Source organism: Haliotis asinina, chromosome 10 (genome assembly GCF_037392515.1).
Source record: "Haliotis asinina isolate JCU_RB_2024 chromosome 10, JCU_Hal_asi_v2, whole genome shotgun sequence".
NCBI lineage: Eukaryota > Metazoa > Mollusca > Gastropoda > Lepetellida > Haliotidae > Haliotis > Haliotis asinina.
Genome location: NC_090289.1, coordinates 47,751,516 through 47,767,451, shown reverse-complemented (window position 1 = coordinate 47,767,451; position 15,936 = coordinate 47,751,516). Strand labels below are relative to the sequence as shown.

Here is a 15,936-nt window from a genome sequence, read left to right as displayed (position 1 = left end):
TCCTAGTGGAGCTATGAACATGGATAACAAGGGGAGACACGTTTTTACCTGAACTGTCTGATAGTGTGACAGAGGAAGTCCACGCCTGTCACAAGTGGGCATCTAGCTATCTGACGAGAGGTCTGAGTTCATTGCGTACCTGTATAGATAAGTGTCGACAGGAATGCCTCATTGCATGTTGCAATCAGCTAATGGGGTGGCATGGTGGTTGGAGTGTTTGCTATCAATGATGAAGACTGGGTTCTCCACAAGAATGTAGGGTCACAAGTAGGGATTTTGATATCTGAGAGGAGTTCTTGCTTCATTACATCCTTACATACATAATTTAACTGTCATTGAATATTTCCATTGGGACAGCAGGGAGGTCCAATAGTTATAGCATGTTATACTGATTCTCCACATGGGCACAATGTTCTAAGCCCATTGCTGGTGTCAATTGCCACAATATTGCTGGACATTTGCTGAAAGGGATGTGAAAACGTGCTCACTTACAAATTCATAATTCATTTGGTCATAGGATATTGTCCAGAATACTTTTGCACCACTTTGTTCATACAAACAGTTTCTCAGGCAAAAGCAAAAACAAAATACTGTTTTTTAGGACTCCACTGGAAACACTGTGAGGTAAATGTAATGCATTTTATGAATATATAGGACCTGTAAAGGTCCAGGGTAGAGTAGGCCTTCAGCAACTCATGCTTGCCATAAAAGGTGACTATGCTTGTCGGAAGAGGCGACTAGCGGGATTGGGTGGTCAGACTCGCTGAGATGGTTGACACGTGCTCATGCTGTTGATCACTGGATTGCTTGGTCGAGACTCGATTATTTACGGACCACCGCCATATAGCCGGAAGATTGCTGAGTGTGGCGTTAAACTCAACCCACTCACTCACTCATTCACTATGAATATATAATAAGGAACACATGTATTTAGTCATTAATGCATTTTTAATGTAAAAAAATTAAAGTAACAAAAATGTCAAGCAGTTGTTTATGTTGGAACATTCAGTGGCATTTTCTACGAAGCATAACGAACAATTCCATGGCACTTGTGGCCTAATGACAGTCTGTGAGTGGCCTGGACAAAATAGATAATGTTACACAGCTTGGACTTGGTTACACTATGTTTTTTAGGGCTCCTTGCTGCTAAGCAGGAGACCTATTGTAATCGTTCGTGTTTTTATTATTATTATTATTTATTATTCCGCCGGATTTTGTACCAGAGCTACAAAGAGCACCAGTGGACAGAATCGCTTGAAAAAAATCAGGCAGATGCCCATGGAGGTGTAGATATTCCCCATTAAAATCTCAAGGCTGTAGGCCCAATAGCAAAGGGGAGATAAATCAAAATCAATTTATTTTTTTCAATTTCAACTTCAAATATCCCCAAAACTACTGATCTTATGAGTTTCAGATTTCTTGAGCAGACGCGCAATCAAAATGTCTAGAATTTCGCCTCAACGGGTCGAGTTGCTAAAATGCAGCGTTTGGCCGCTATTTTGGATTCAAGTTTTTGGTGCTGTTTTTCAAGCAAAATCCCGACTGCTTTGCTCTCAAAATCTGCTGGACTCAAACTGCAAGAGCTACGGCTTTCAAACTTTCCAGACTTTGTCGCTATCTTGTCAAGTTGTGTCGCTGAAATGCACCCTCTGTCGGCCCGTGCATTTACTAAAAGATCAAAATGACATTTGAGACGTGCCCCAAATGAAAGAAAAAGAGTGTGAAAGAAAGTCGGTCACAGCTTCAGACAGCCAACAGTGGTAATCATGCAAAATTGTTTGAAAGAATATACCAGTTACGGTAAGCAATATTGGCCCTCAAAATCCACAAGTTTCGGCAGATTAAGGAAATAGGCACTTCTTTATATCACCGACGGCCCAGGGATACGCGAGGGAATGTTTGTGAAGTTCCAGGAGATTACCCTTACTAAGCATATGATGACTATAGCCGCTTCGTCTACCGAACTGTTTCACGGGGACAAGTTAGAGGACTACACACCACTACTCACCATAGTCTGCATGTTCAAAGTTGAGTAATATATGTATAAATATATGTACGTAATAGCAATTCCGATAATTAATGTGTGAATGGGCTGATAGCCCATCAGTTTAATGAGTGCGCCCATTTCGAGGCACAGTTGGTGTAATCAGGGAGCCAATATAGAAAGTTATTGTAGTGTGTCCCTGGTGTGATCGCTAATACACTCGGAAAAGTATGGAAATAAACTACTTACCCCTCATTTTGAAAAAAAAGAGATAATGGTCATGTTTGTAACTGATTTTTGCAATTTAAATTGTTTTCAAACCTTTACTGGTACCAATCCCTCAAGTTGCCAAAATGCCGTCTCGGTAGTTGTACATTTCATGTCTATTCTTATCCGACGCATGATTTTGCATGTATTCCTCGTGCAGGCACGTGCTTTTCTCCTCTTGTAGTGTGGTATCGCGGAATTGGCGATATGTTTGATTACTTTATGCACTTAAAATATGCTGGATAAAGTTTAAAATGGTACAAACATTGTGATTACTGACAGTTATATGTGATTCACAACTTGTCAAGTACGTTTTGGCATGCAATACAGATGAAGAGTATAACAATGTAATGTTTGGAAAAGAGCTAGTAATTATAAGTTTTGAATGCTTTAAAAACAAACTAATCAGCAGATATTAGTAACCGAACAGATTCATACATCAATCAGTTTTATGAAATAAACAGGAGCAGTTCAATTGACACATTTATATGAAAAGTTGTACGAATCTTGTATTGACTCGAAGGTTAGCACTTGTGTTGTTTGTGCTCACTTCTTAGTTTGGCCCACGATCCATGCTTCATCATTGTTTTGGACACGTTGGAGTGTGGTCAATTGTACCTGGGTAATATTTCCAAATGAGCTATTTACATAGTCAAGTCCTGCTTCTTCCAGTAATAACTGTCGCTGCTTGAGTTGTCAAACAGGCTAATAGAATTACCTCTGATAACAATATTTCACTGACATCCTAAACTGTATATGAAGGATAAACTGTCATTACATTTTCTTAGAAAGTGAACAAATGTATATTTGGTCATGGATATTATAAACCAAACTTTCTTAGTAACACATCTATGTTGAAGCTGACCGCAGCTGTTACAGATGCAGAGGAGCTAGACGGTGAAGAGCTTTAAACATTAGTCTCTGGAAGCCTTATAAGATGGGCATAATATGCTTATGTCTGCATGTTCCTTTTATCAATCTTGCTGCTCAGTTCTGTACCTTCTGAAGTCAGGCACGGTGAATTGATCCAGACAGCAATGAATTACAATAATCAAGCCATAATGTCACAAAAGCATGGACAAGTGTCTTAGCTTCAACAATGGATACATACCACTTGATTTCAATGATAATTCGCAGGAGGTAGTAAGCAACTGTGCTTCATGTACTATATACAAGATGGCATCCAATAAAAGGCGTTCGTCACTGAAGCTGATATCATTGGCCTGAACCTGAGAGACAACTCTGTATCATCTGCTTATTAGGGAAACTTGTTCTGTTAATAAATGTTCTAGTTTTGCGATTGTTTGAACAAAGATTCCCTTTCTTTTCAGATTCATGACACCTAAGTGATATTTTCCAATCTAAGAAAAAACGTTTTGAGAACAGCTTCTAGAAACTTCCAGTAGTTCCAGTAAAAGAGCATTCGACTATTAGTGATGTCATTCATATTAACTTCCCATTACTACTTTCACTGTTAACATGTGAGTTACAAACAGATGGGTTGTATTAAACGCAAGGAGCCCTCATCGTTGCTTGCAACTATATTTATATTTTTCGATTACTAAGTTAATCCTCCGTAAAGGTCTTCAAATGAATTAAAACAAAAAGTTACGCACAAACATGAAATTCTTTGAAGATAAACTCACTGTTAATTTAAGGAATGCTATTTTTGAGATTTAAGAAAATCTGTTCTTGCTTTTGTGAACATCCCTTGTGTTACTTTATTTAGGATATGACAAAGGTTGGGTCTGTTGTGCCTATGTAAATCTTGCACCTTCCAGTCTATTGAATAGATGTGACTAATTTATGAGTGATGTGGTTATTTTGGGATGTTGTTTGAAATACTCCCACTTCCTTGATGTCCAGTAGGCTGTAGGTGATTGAGATGACCAACAGTGGTCAGGTATGTCTGAAGGTGATAGTGTGAGTGCTGTAGGCAAACTTACATGCCCATGAAATACATTGTGTTGAACACTCCCTATTAGGCTTGGTCACGATAGGATTAAGAATTTGTCACATTGGTTAATTGCATTGTATGTACGTCACGACACAAACACTATTTTCATTGATGTGTGCTCAGTGTTACATTAAGTGTTAAACTTTCAGTTGTTTTTTTTCTTTTTTTACTGTCCTTAGACCAAACCAATTTTAGTTTTTGTTTTACAGACCAATCACCAATCAAACTAATATTCTTTTTAAATGGTAAAAGTATTTGGTGTTTAATGTTAATAAATAACAGAATCAGAACCAGATGAATCAGTGATATATATATTATGAGCAGTGATTTTCACCAGCAGGGCAAACTGATGAGATATTAATTAGGTCAATGATACAGTCCTAGTCATGAGGTCACCAAGAATCACCAATTCTAACCACAAGTGGTGAGGTGAAATGTGTGTTAATGTGGTACTTTAAAATATTTTGTTCATTTACAAAGTGCATGATTGTGTATTTGTGGCTGCTTGTACTAGCCCATATGCTTGTACTAGCCCTCTGCAGATGTACCTACAACGTTTCCATACTTACACCCATGCAGGTATACTCGTATCCATGTTGACATGCCTACACCTGGTTTTAGGGTGCTAGCTCGCTGAGATACCACAATTAAACATGAATACCCCATTCAGAGACATTACACTGACTCCGAGCCAACCAGTTATTTTTGTATCCATTAATACTGAGTGCAAGGGAAGAACAAGTATTATGTTTTACCATCTTTTGATATGATGCGGAGCAGCATCTACCTTCTGCTCTCGGGGCGGATGCTCTAACCACTACACACAGGTGTGAAACAGTGTCCTCATGAATGAATGAATCTTCTGATCTTGCCTCATCAGGAGGTAACCAATTTCACTGAAGGCACTGAAATGTTCTGACAGTTTTACAAAAGTTTCAAATCAACTGAAGCTTTAATCCTAAAAGTAAATTGTCTTATCTAGATATACTTGTAAGGGAAAGTTAATTTCTGACCCAAATGGCTATTTGTCTGATCCATCCAGCAATATGTCTGACCCATAGAACATTGTGTCAGACTCTTACAACAATATGTCTGACCCATACAGCAATGTGTCTGATCCATACAGCAAAATGTCTGACCCATGCAACAATATGTCTGACTGATACAGCAGTGTTGCTGACCCTTACAGCAATGTAGGTTACCCATCCAGCAATATGTCTGGACCTATCCAGCAATATGTCTGACCCATACAACATTATGTCTGACCCTTACAACAATATGTCTAACTCATACAGCAATATGTCTGACTGATACAGCAATATGTCTGACTGATACTGCAGTATTCTGACCCTTACTGCAATGTAGGTTATGCATCCAGCAATATGTCTGACCAATACAGCAATATGTGATCTAAATTTTCAGCAATATGTCTGACTCAAATGACCATATGTCTGAACCCAAGGGCCAAATTCTGAACCAAAGGGCCCTATGTCTGACCCATATGTTTACATATCTGACCCAAATGGCCATGTGTCTCAACCAAAAGCCAATACCTTGCCCAAGGTGCTATAGAATTGACACAAAGTGTCATATACATAGAGAGGGATGTCCTGTCTTACTGACACCCAGATATCAAAGCTTTCCGAAGTCATCTACCCAGACAGCATTTTAAAAGAATTCCACAGAGTATGAAAATGGCTGAAATGCTTGATAAAGTAGGATGTACATGCAATGTTTGATGAAGAATCTACAGCAGGGTATGCACAGAATCTGTGACGCACAAGCTGATTGTTTCAATGAGCTAGTAAGGTCAGGTTTGTTAGTATTTCTCCCTGTGTAATGTCACCCAGCTGCTAGATAAGGGACGTATCTCTGTCTGTCTACATGCCTGCTGTGAACAGCCAGCCCAGCCAAGGTAAACATGCTCTATACATTGTGTATATAGAAACATATTAGACTCTCGTAATAAGCATCCTTGTTCAGCATTGAATGCAAAGTGAAGTATGTCCCTCACAAACATTGCCTTTCTGTTTGGTTTCATGAGATTTATTGCAGGTCGTATTTGCTCAAAAGGAATTTATTGGAAATGGTGCTGTTTTGTATTTCTGTACAATGCGTTTTATGATGCTATGTTAAGTAGTAGCGGATGTGTTGATTTTCACGAGAAAGTTTACTTTTTATTGCATAATGGCATTTTTTAGACCAACATGTAAGAAAGTTGTGAGTTTATTCTATGCTTTCATGTATTCTAAATGGATCTTGAAAAAAATCATGTTAATAGTAAACCACCAGGTTTCTTTGTATTATTCCCCAACGTGTGTGCATCATCTTAACTGTTTGTCGAGCAGTTGTTGTAATGGCCAGGTATAGGGCAGTGTCTAACAATAGTTTTTCCGTGAAACATTTTTGCATGAAGAAATCAAGCCATTTGTTGTAAACCACCTGTTGGACAATGACAGATCAATTTTCGACCGTACAATAACTCTGTGGGTGCAAGAGTGAAGTCATCCTTTCACCATCAGTTTCGGCAGCCATATTGAAAATCAGTCTTTCAGACATTTCCCAGCAACATATGAAGATATCCCTGGTGCAGATTGATATTAAGTTGATCAGGGCACTTATCTCATATTCAGTTGTGAAATGAATGAATGTTTTTGCAAGAGTGTTCAGTTTTATGCTTTACTGAATATTTTGTACTGCCTTTTGGATTCTTGAGACAGTACAAGATGAAACTGAAAATATGAGCAGATCCTTTATGTTTAAAACTGTCATGTGTGAGAGAAGCATCTATGGCAAGCCTTGCCACATCCTTGATATCTCCAGTTCCAATATGTCTCCACTGCTGTCAGTTAAGCCGGCATTACAACCAAACTTGTCATGTGCAACAAAAATTCGCAGCTGTGAACACAAACTTATAACTTTAAAAATATTCCTTCCACCTCTTTCAGAGAACCTCTGCATGTTTTGTGCTACCAAGTTTAATTGTTTAGATAATTTAAAAAGCGAAAGTGAGCTGCGATTGGCTTACTCAACTTCCCAGCATAAACACCTGAATTGGATAAAAAGCCAGTCAAGGGAGGTAATAAATAAACCTGAGACGCACCCAGGGTATAGTGGAGATCCATCGGAACGTGTACCCTGGAGATAGCGATATTTTCTTTGCCGAAAAAGTCCAGACATATTGTTGTAAACTACTTCTGGTGCTGGTTCTCAGTCTCTAGGGAAAGGATTTCTGCGATTCTGTTCCCTGGCCATGTTAAAGCAAGTCCTGGTGATAGATTGTACTTGTTGTTGCCTCACCTGATGTTTGCCAATATGGAGATTGGTCAGTGTCTGGTCATCCAGGAGTCAGGATTCTGTGTACACCCACACATTGCATGCATACTTACATGTATTCATGCAAACTCACACATATGCATGCATACTTAGGTACATAGACAGACTTTCTCTTACATTCACATGTGCACACTGAGCAAATTACCACATTTATGCCTATTCCAGAATGGGTAATTATTTAGAAAGTCTTATGAATGAAACTTCAACAGGTGTTGTAAAGAGTGATATTCGTGACTCAGCAAATTTTCTATGATTTAGCCAATGTAGTGGTAGGTCAGCACAGTATATTTCTGTTAGAAGTCATCATCATAAAGTTGGGTGCGGAGTTTGTCATAAATACTGTCAGACAATGCGTTTTTTGTCCCTGTAGCCATGTTCTGTCCCATGAAAAATTTCCTTGTTCATCTACTGTAGTTTTATTACAGGAGTAAGCTCCAAAGTTTATACTCCTTTCAATGATTATTGTCATCAAAGCAAGTGGAACGTGCCCCGTGTAGTGAGAGTGGTTGGTTCAGTGAGTGAAAGCGTACATACTGGGTGATAATAGAAGTTGAGTAGCAGACAGAAAGTATTCCCATCACTGAGTATTAACATTTTAAAAGACTGACCTCAATAATTCTTGTTTATAGGACAATTTTAACCCAAGTTTAACAAATAATAATTTCTTTTTGGCATTTCTAATATGATGTGTAGTTTATGTGTATTTTACAGAAAGTCCACATTTGATCCACAATTTGCTTGTTTTAGAGAACAAGTAAATAGGAAATATATGTTTCACTTTGAAGTAATTACGAATGCATCAGTGGTTCTGAGGGAAGGTGAAATGAGGTTTAATGTTGTGTGAAAGATTATTTCACGTATTTGGCTATGTGCATGCTTGTATGTGTAGCTGCTAATTGTATAATCTGTCAATGCAACTTTTGGGACACAGCTTTTGTCAAAATGTTCCAAATACCACCAACTGACCACATGCCATTAACATATATCTTAATGATCTCCTTTTGATATAATAAGAAAAAATTGTTTTTAATTTGTAGGTCATTTGTTCAAAAGTTATGTAACTATCATTATAATTTCTGTTTGTTTTGGTGTCAAGAGACGGGGAGTAGTCGCAGTAATCATTGGCGCAGAGTGGTGATTTACATGGAGATCCATGCCATCTAATTGCAGTAAAGTTAAGATTTCCAGGAATATATTTGACAATTCACTTCACCAGATTCAACATTAATTCTTGGGGATTGTCCATGACTGGTTCTCTGTGGACTGTGATTTCAGGTGAGACGGAGCTGAGTTTTGTATACTTGGTGACGGGACAGATCTAGATGGCGACAGGATGGAAGGCACCAGGCATCAATATCATGGATAACAGGCTGCTAGACATGTTCCCCCCACAACAGGTAAGAGTTGGCAATATCCCCTCTCCCCAATACTCCCCACAAGACCTGATGAGTCCCCTCAGACTTCAGGTGTGTGAGTGAGTGAATTGGTTTTATAGAGCTTTCAACAGTATTCCAGCAATAATACTGTGGAAGAAACCAGAAATGGGCTTCACACGTTGTACACATGAGTGAGTGAGAGGGTTTAGTTTTATGCCTCTTTTAGCAATAATCCAGCAATAATAAAGTGTGAAACCTGAGAAACAGGCTTCACACATTGTTCCCATGAGGGGAATCGAACCTTGGTCTTCAGTGTGACAAACAAAGACTTTGACCACTCAGTTTGGGACCTTCTTGGCTAGGGAGCTTCTCCACTTCACCTCACTACTGTCAGGTTGTCAAGTGTCACACAAGAGATCAAGGGATGATTCATGAATATTTTTTTAACTTATCACTATCGCTTGTTACAGGTTTATTTGCTTTGATGCATGATACCTCAATGATTTTGATTTCATATTTTTTGTACCCATTTGGCATATAATAGAGCCCCCATTTAAACTGACACTGTTTTGTTTTTAACAATGTTATTTTTAACAATTACAGTCTCCTTAATCCTACACTGACTGTTGCGCAACAAATTGTCATATTAACGATGATGTCAGACGAATTAAATGAGACCAAGTTACGTTTATTCCATCTGTTACCACAAAAGTGTTGAATAGAGACGATTGTCAGATAAATGGAGGCTGGATTAGCAAGACTTGACTGTTCATGTCTGTGGTGTCATTTGAATGGTATATAATACATAAAGTTTGAAATTTAAGGCAGTAGTTTCCTCATGAAATTACATGTTTCAAAATGAGGATCTCACTAACACATTTAAGTCCGTTGAAATTCTCCCTTTTTCTTAGTAGTTTGGACGTCTGTATCGGTGTTGGAGGTTCAGGTAAATCCGTACCCTTGGACTTCTTCAGTATTTATGTGACAGCTGCTTAATATAATTTTCACGTGAAGACATGTACTTTTTCTTCACCCTCATGACATGGAAGCGAGAAAGTTAATTTAGGTTTACAAACAAGACAATTAAGCCTGTTTACCATCAACCTCAACCTTACAGAGTTAACTCCCTTGTCAACACAGCATCCATGTACCAACAGTTAATGTTGAACCTTGTCAGGGGAAAGTAAACATAAACACCGAACTAGCTGAGGTGTCACCTCTAACACATGATGAAATGTCAGATGGAAAGTTGGTGAGGGAATTAATCCCTGAATTCTGAAACTGGGGGCCACTTTATTATTTAGCACATTCAACGCCACCTTTTGCTTCACAGATTCAGATGTGGAGGTACATCTGTGTAGAATATGTATTTTAGAAATAATCAGGATCTCAAATAAGAGACCTGTTTGTATGGGATTAGTCATGTAGTCTGTGATACAGGTATGACTTTCTGGCCTGACATGGAGGCACTGTCTCCACTGTAGCTACACCAGGATAGAGCTGATGCATTTGCACCTCAGTTCTACAGTCTTTTGGCTATTATCAACATGGCTGTGTCTGTGAGTTTCACCAGCCATGGTTCCATTCCCTACATGGGTACAATATGCGAAGCTCATTCCCGGCCATCATATTGATGGAATATTGCTAAAAGCGGCATATAACTAAACTCACTCACTCACCAGAGAGGTTCGCATGAACAATAAGCTGAAATATCCTTATATGATCTCTATACTCTTGACACCCATACTGCCCATTCCCTATTGCACATCATATGCTAATACATGGGGGCAGAATCCTCCACACTGATGCTAATATTATTCCATCCAAGGACTGCTTTTTGGTGATATTCATTGTAAGTCAGTAAGTTGCATGTTATAGTTAGTGGAAGCCAAATGGTGATTGAATCAATATCAACAGCAACTGGATGGTTCTCACAGACAGACACAACAAAAGGATGATAATCACAGATGACCTCAGCAACAGGATGATTGTCACAGATGACCACAACAACAGGATGGTTGTCACAGATGACCTCCGCAGCAGGATAGTTGTCACAAATGACCACAGCAACAGAATGATTGTCACAGATGACCACAACAGGATCATAGTCACAGATGACCACAGCAACAGGATTTTTGTCACAGATGATTACAACAGAATGATTGTCACAGATGTCCACAGCAACAGGATGGTTGCCACAAATGACCTCAGCTACTGGATGGTTGCCACAGATGCCCACAGGAATAGGATGGTTGTCACAGATGACCACAGAAATAGGATATTTGTCACCAAAAAAGATTTTCACCGTGGCCCTAATACGCCGCCGTACTTATGCACGTGCTGGTCATGTGGGACGAATATTTGTAGGAAATGACATCTCCCGCACACAGACAAAATGGCGCTCTCGTGTGAATGACTAATTACATCTATAAATATGTCCATGTTTATGCTGAGCATTATGAAGAAAATGTTTGACTGGGATTTGTATTTTGCACCAACCCTTTGAATTTCTTACTCTCCACTGTATAGGGTTGGGGCGGGTCCAATTTTTCTATCCGGGCGCCCCACTCCCAGATATCCTACCTTACTCGGATACCCGTTATGTTAATTCCAGTCATCAAATTTGCAAGAACTGGCAATATGTTCTTCAGCTCGGAGGCTAAAATGTCGAGTTTTCAAATATTTTAACCATGTATTATATTGAAAAGAAGTTACTGTAAATTATGTCTAAATCTTCAAAGGCATTACAACCTTGAAAGAACAATATAATACTTTGTTTAATCTATTACTCAAATGATCACAACGGATCATGTTACTGACACGGGTACCCGGGTCCAACTCAATATCCAGCCCTTCCATAGTATAGTTGCTATCTGGGGACTGAGGCTGTCACAATACGCAATCTGACTGTTTTTGCTTATGCTATCAGTCACTCGTTTGTATGGGCAAAAGTCTTTCCGGTTATAGTTACCAGTCTTCGGGACCACCACATCACCAGATTTCCTCAACACAAAACGTGGGACACTGTAAACAAAACTTACAAACAACGAACATGAATACACTCTGCGAGGTCTGACCGAGTCTTGACGTAACGCCCTTACAATCCCTCTAACGAAAGTGGAATGCCACTCGAAAGTTCTCTACGCAATGCCATCTCACAACTAGTAACATGGAAGCGTGTAAGGGCGGTTGTGCTTGTCACTATCATGGAACTAGTAATACTTCAGGGCACGTTTTCTCGACTCCGGTCACGCGGAACACGTCAGCTTTATATGAAATGCTAAAGGTTCATGCGTCTCAATCTACGAAGGTGTGGCAAGGCCATGTGGGTTTGAATCGGAATTCTGTCACCTGATATGCGGGTCACTGGGGCGATGTATGACTGTTTAATTTCGTTATAAACTGACACTCACTATGACGTCAATTGATAGTGGAGATTTCACTACCATTTTGTACGGAATGATTATTCAGTAAACATCCATTGTCAAACACGAACACTAAACCCAATTCCTTGGCATTCCTCTGTACTACGTTTCTGTATTGTAGTTTGCATTGACACGAGGTAAAAATGCCTGGAGTTGACTTATTGATAGTATTTGGTTGAAGTGACAGATATCAACCTGTAACTCACATAACGACCAAATGTTTGGGCTATGAATAGCAGACGTGTCGACATTATAAATAGTACCTGTTGATTAAAGTGGTAAAAGCAATGGTTGTAAAATGGTAGTAGTGACAGCAGCAGTAGCGGCAGTAGTAGTATCTGACTATTAAAGCAGTAGCTATTTGAGACTGGATAAAAAAAATGAATGTTTCTAGGCACATTGTTTTTTTTCAAAAGTGACGAGGGCGGTAGGACTTTCTTTCATGTTTGATGGAAAAAAGTGAAGAGAGGGGAAAACATTTTTAATAATTTTTTTAGTGTTTTTCGCACGTGTTAATGAGCTGTAGATTCAGTCACATTCGTTCTTACAGACATTCTTTCAGTGCACAAAATAGATGATAGGAACGCGGTAAAGTCAAAATTATTATTTGTAAATGGCAATTAAACATTGTTACGCGCACAAATAAAAGTGAAGCGCCGATGCCAGGGAAACATTCCACTTAATGTGTTTAGCCTAATAATAGTAGAAGCGGCTTAAGAGTAGAAGCTGACGTTATACGCAGGAGCGCATACAGCCTGCACACTAGTGGGTGAAGAGGGGGAAGGGGGTGTAGTGGTGTTAATGACAGTAGTAGTTGTTGTTGTCGTTGTAGTTGTTGAAGACGTAGTACTGTAGTGTTCTACGTTTGTAGTGTCGGTAGTTGAAATTAGATATTGAACGCAAGAGTTGCTAAACTATTCATTAGTGTAAATAGTTGTTAAATGTAACAGGAGTGAAATCTACTGTTACAATAGTAACAGGAACAGTAACAGCTGTAGTAGTAATATGTAAATAGTTCTAGAAACAGCAACAGCGGCAGTAACAGTCGTAGTTTTAGCATCATGATCAGGAACAGCTGGAACTGTAATAACTGTGGTAATGAAAATATCAGTAACAGCTGTAGTAATGACAACAAAAGTAGTAGCTGTAGTGATAGCAATAGCTGTATTAGTAACGTAATGACATCAACAGTGATACTTGTGGTAATTGCAACCACATAGTTCTAGTTATGACATCATTTCAAGCTGTGGTAATGGTAACATCATAGTTGTAGTAATGACATCATTGCAAGCTGTAGTAATTGCAACAACATAGTTCTAGTAATGACATCATTTCAAGCTGTGGTAATTGCAACAACATAGTTGTAGTAATGACATCATTTCAAGCTGTGGTAATTGCAACAACATAGTTGTAGTAATGACATCATTACAAACTGTTGTAATGGTAACATCAGCTGTGGGAGCAACAGTGGAAGTAACATCCGTGATGATAGTAAATCAAAAACAAGATAGTTGTTACTGACGTAGACGTTAGATGCCACAATACGATATGCAACCGCATTATTTTTTTCAACACAGACATCTACTAGTTGTTGGCGTATATGTGTAAGAAGGTTGCACCCACAGTTGTAACCTCAATGAAACTTGAAATAAAAACTTAATCACGACCTGTTTCACAAACAAAGGCACAACGCTATTGGTTAAGCCCACAAGCTAGCGCAATGATCATCCTATCTAATGTCGTGTTGACTAGGAATGTTTAACCTGTTTTGTAAACAAAGTGGTATTTGGAATTCATGGTTTTTTTTACATCATTCCCCATTGAACGCCCCTCCTCAGACTGATTCAGTAAGGTTTCATCTTTCCCTACCAAGGCAGGACCATCCTCTTAGTGCAACCTTATGTGATACATCCTCCATCCCTTACTACTCACAGCCCACGATCTAAATGTGTCATTCATGAACTAACCCGAATAACATTCGATAATAACGATACATGTCTATGTATTTGTATATCCAAGGGAGACAACTATGCCGTAGCCCGTCATCGATGTATATTCTGTCCTTATAAAATTTGTCCCTGGAATGTCAACGAAAGTAACAATTGTAAAATGCTAATGAGGTGATTGTATTAAAGAATTGTTGGCGTATGATAAGATCATATGTTTTCGTATGTTTTTTTAATAATGTAGGTAGGGGTAAAACTTGAATTTAATTTTTAATTGTGAATCGCGTTATAACGAGTATGTAACTTCATTCGAATGTTGGGTTATTTTTGTACCTCGTCACGACGGTTAAGTTCCGTCTGTTTATTCCGAGCACGAGGAAAGCTCGACGTCACACAGGTAGAGTAGTGAATAACTCACTTTAACTTGTTCAAAGCTGTATGACCATCAGAACGAGGCATTCAGCGTGGAGTGTGATTATTCTGTTATGGGCCGGAGTATGCGTAGCGTCAATGTCGTGAGTATTGATTAATTTATCCTCCAAGATATCTACATACAGAGAAATTTCAATAATTTAATTTCCATTTTGTCCAGCTTAACTGAATGGATTTCATACACCTACTGGACACTGAACTCACAGTCCATGTGATATTGGTCAGTCATGTGTGCTTCTCTGTGCCTTCTTAAAATAAAATCTTCTGGAACTTTTAAACTCAATCAGACCATTTAAACCTGAACCTGTTGCAGAGTCTTAGAACCTGATTTCGATTCAGTCTGCCCGTATCTATTTGTTCATGCCCTCAAACTCTGATGTGTACATGTTCTCCGGTACACCTGCATTACTTCGGGATTTCTTCCCATATTAAACACGAACGTCGTGATATAATCTGAATAGTGTTCAAGAAGCTGTTAAACCAAACTCAGTCACTTACCATTTATCATTACGTGTTGTCCTTTCCCTCACTGGTAAATTTTCATGTTTTGGATATTTTCAGATTATGAATGTTTACTTCCTATTAGCATTTCTGTTTTTCACGGAATCCTTTAGGAAAACGGGCCCGAAAATCGCCTTTGAAAAAAGAACAATGTCATTCATATGGTAATGATTTATTTTCTTGATTCTTCCATGAAGCAGATGTTTCAATAGACCGCATTTGAACGCAAGTGGCCTGGGTTTTAGGGATCGTCATCGTTGATAATAAATTCACGTTAACCAAAAGAAATTTCTGTTTAATACATCAACTTTTGACGATCGCCTGAAAGCCATCTGCGAAATTGGCATAGTGATGGCTGATTTGACCTGAACCTGCAATAGGATTGAACACGAAACATAAAGGTTTTAACAACGAGTTGAATAAAATTGGTATCTGTGGTACCCCGACTTTGATCTGAATGCTGTAACCTATGAGACCTCGTTTTCAAAACGTCTCACCCTTCACCGAATAAGGTGTATAGCGTGATTTCAAACATTTATTATTAAACGTTATTTTTAAAGGCATTATTTCATATTCAGGAACCGTTTTCAGTTCTGGGGTGATCAAGAACAGTGAAACCACAGTACAAATTATAGGATCGAGAACATAACGATGAAAGCCGGTTTTGTGTTTATATGGGCCGACGGAAAGGAAGGTGTTAGAAAAACCTCTG

At 38.8% G+C, this 15,936-nt stretch overlaps 1 protein-coding gene across 3 annotated transcripts in view; it reads left to right on the top strand.

Moving 5' to 3' along the window:
- Window positions 1-15,936, top strand: part of LOC137297903 (inositol-trisphosphate 3-kinase homolog) — a 55,730-nt gene that overhangs the window by 8,697 nt on the left and 31,097 nt on the right. The window contains exons 1-2 of one of the 3 annotated variants that reach the window (XM_067829893.1): window positions 6,083-6,123; window positions 8,820-8,941. The gene's annotated coding sequence lies outside the window, so the exon portion shown is untranslated. Of the gene's footprint in view, window positions 1-6,082; window positions 6,124-8,819; window positions 8,942-14,784; window positions 14,807-15,936 lie in introns of those variants that run through there. The other 2 variants (XM_067829891.1, XM_067829895.1) reach the window with 2 other exon arrangements.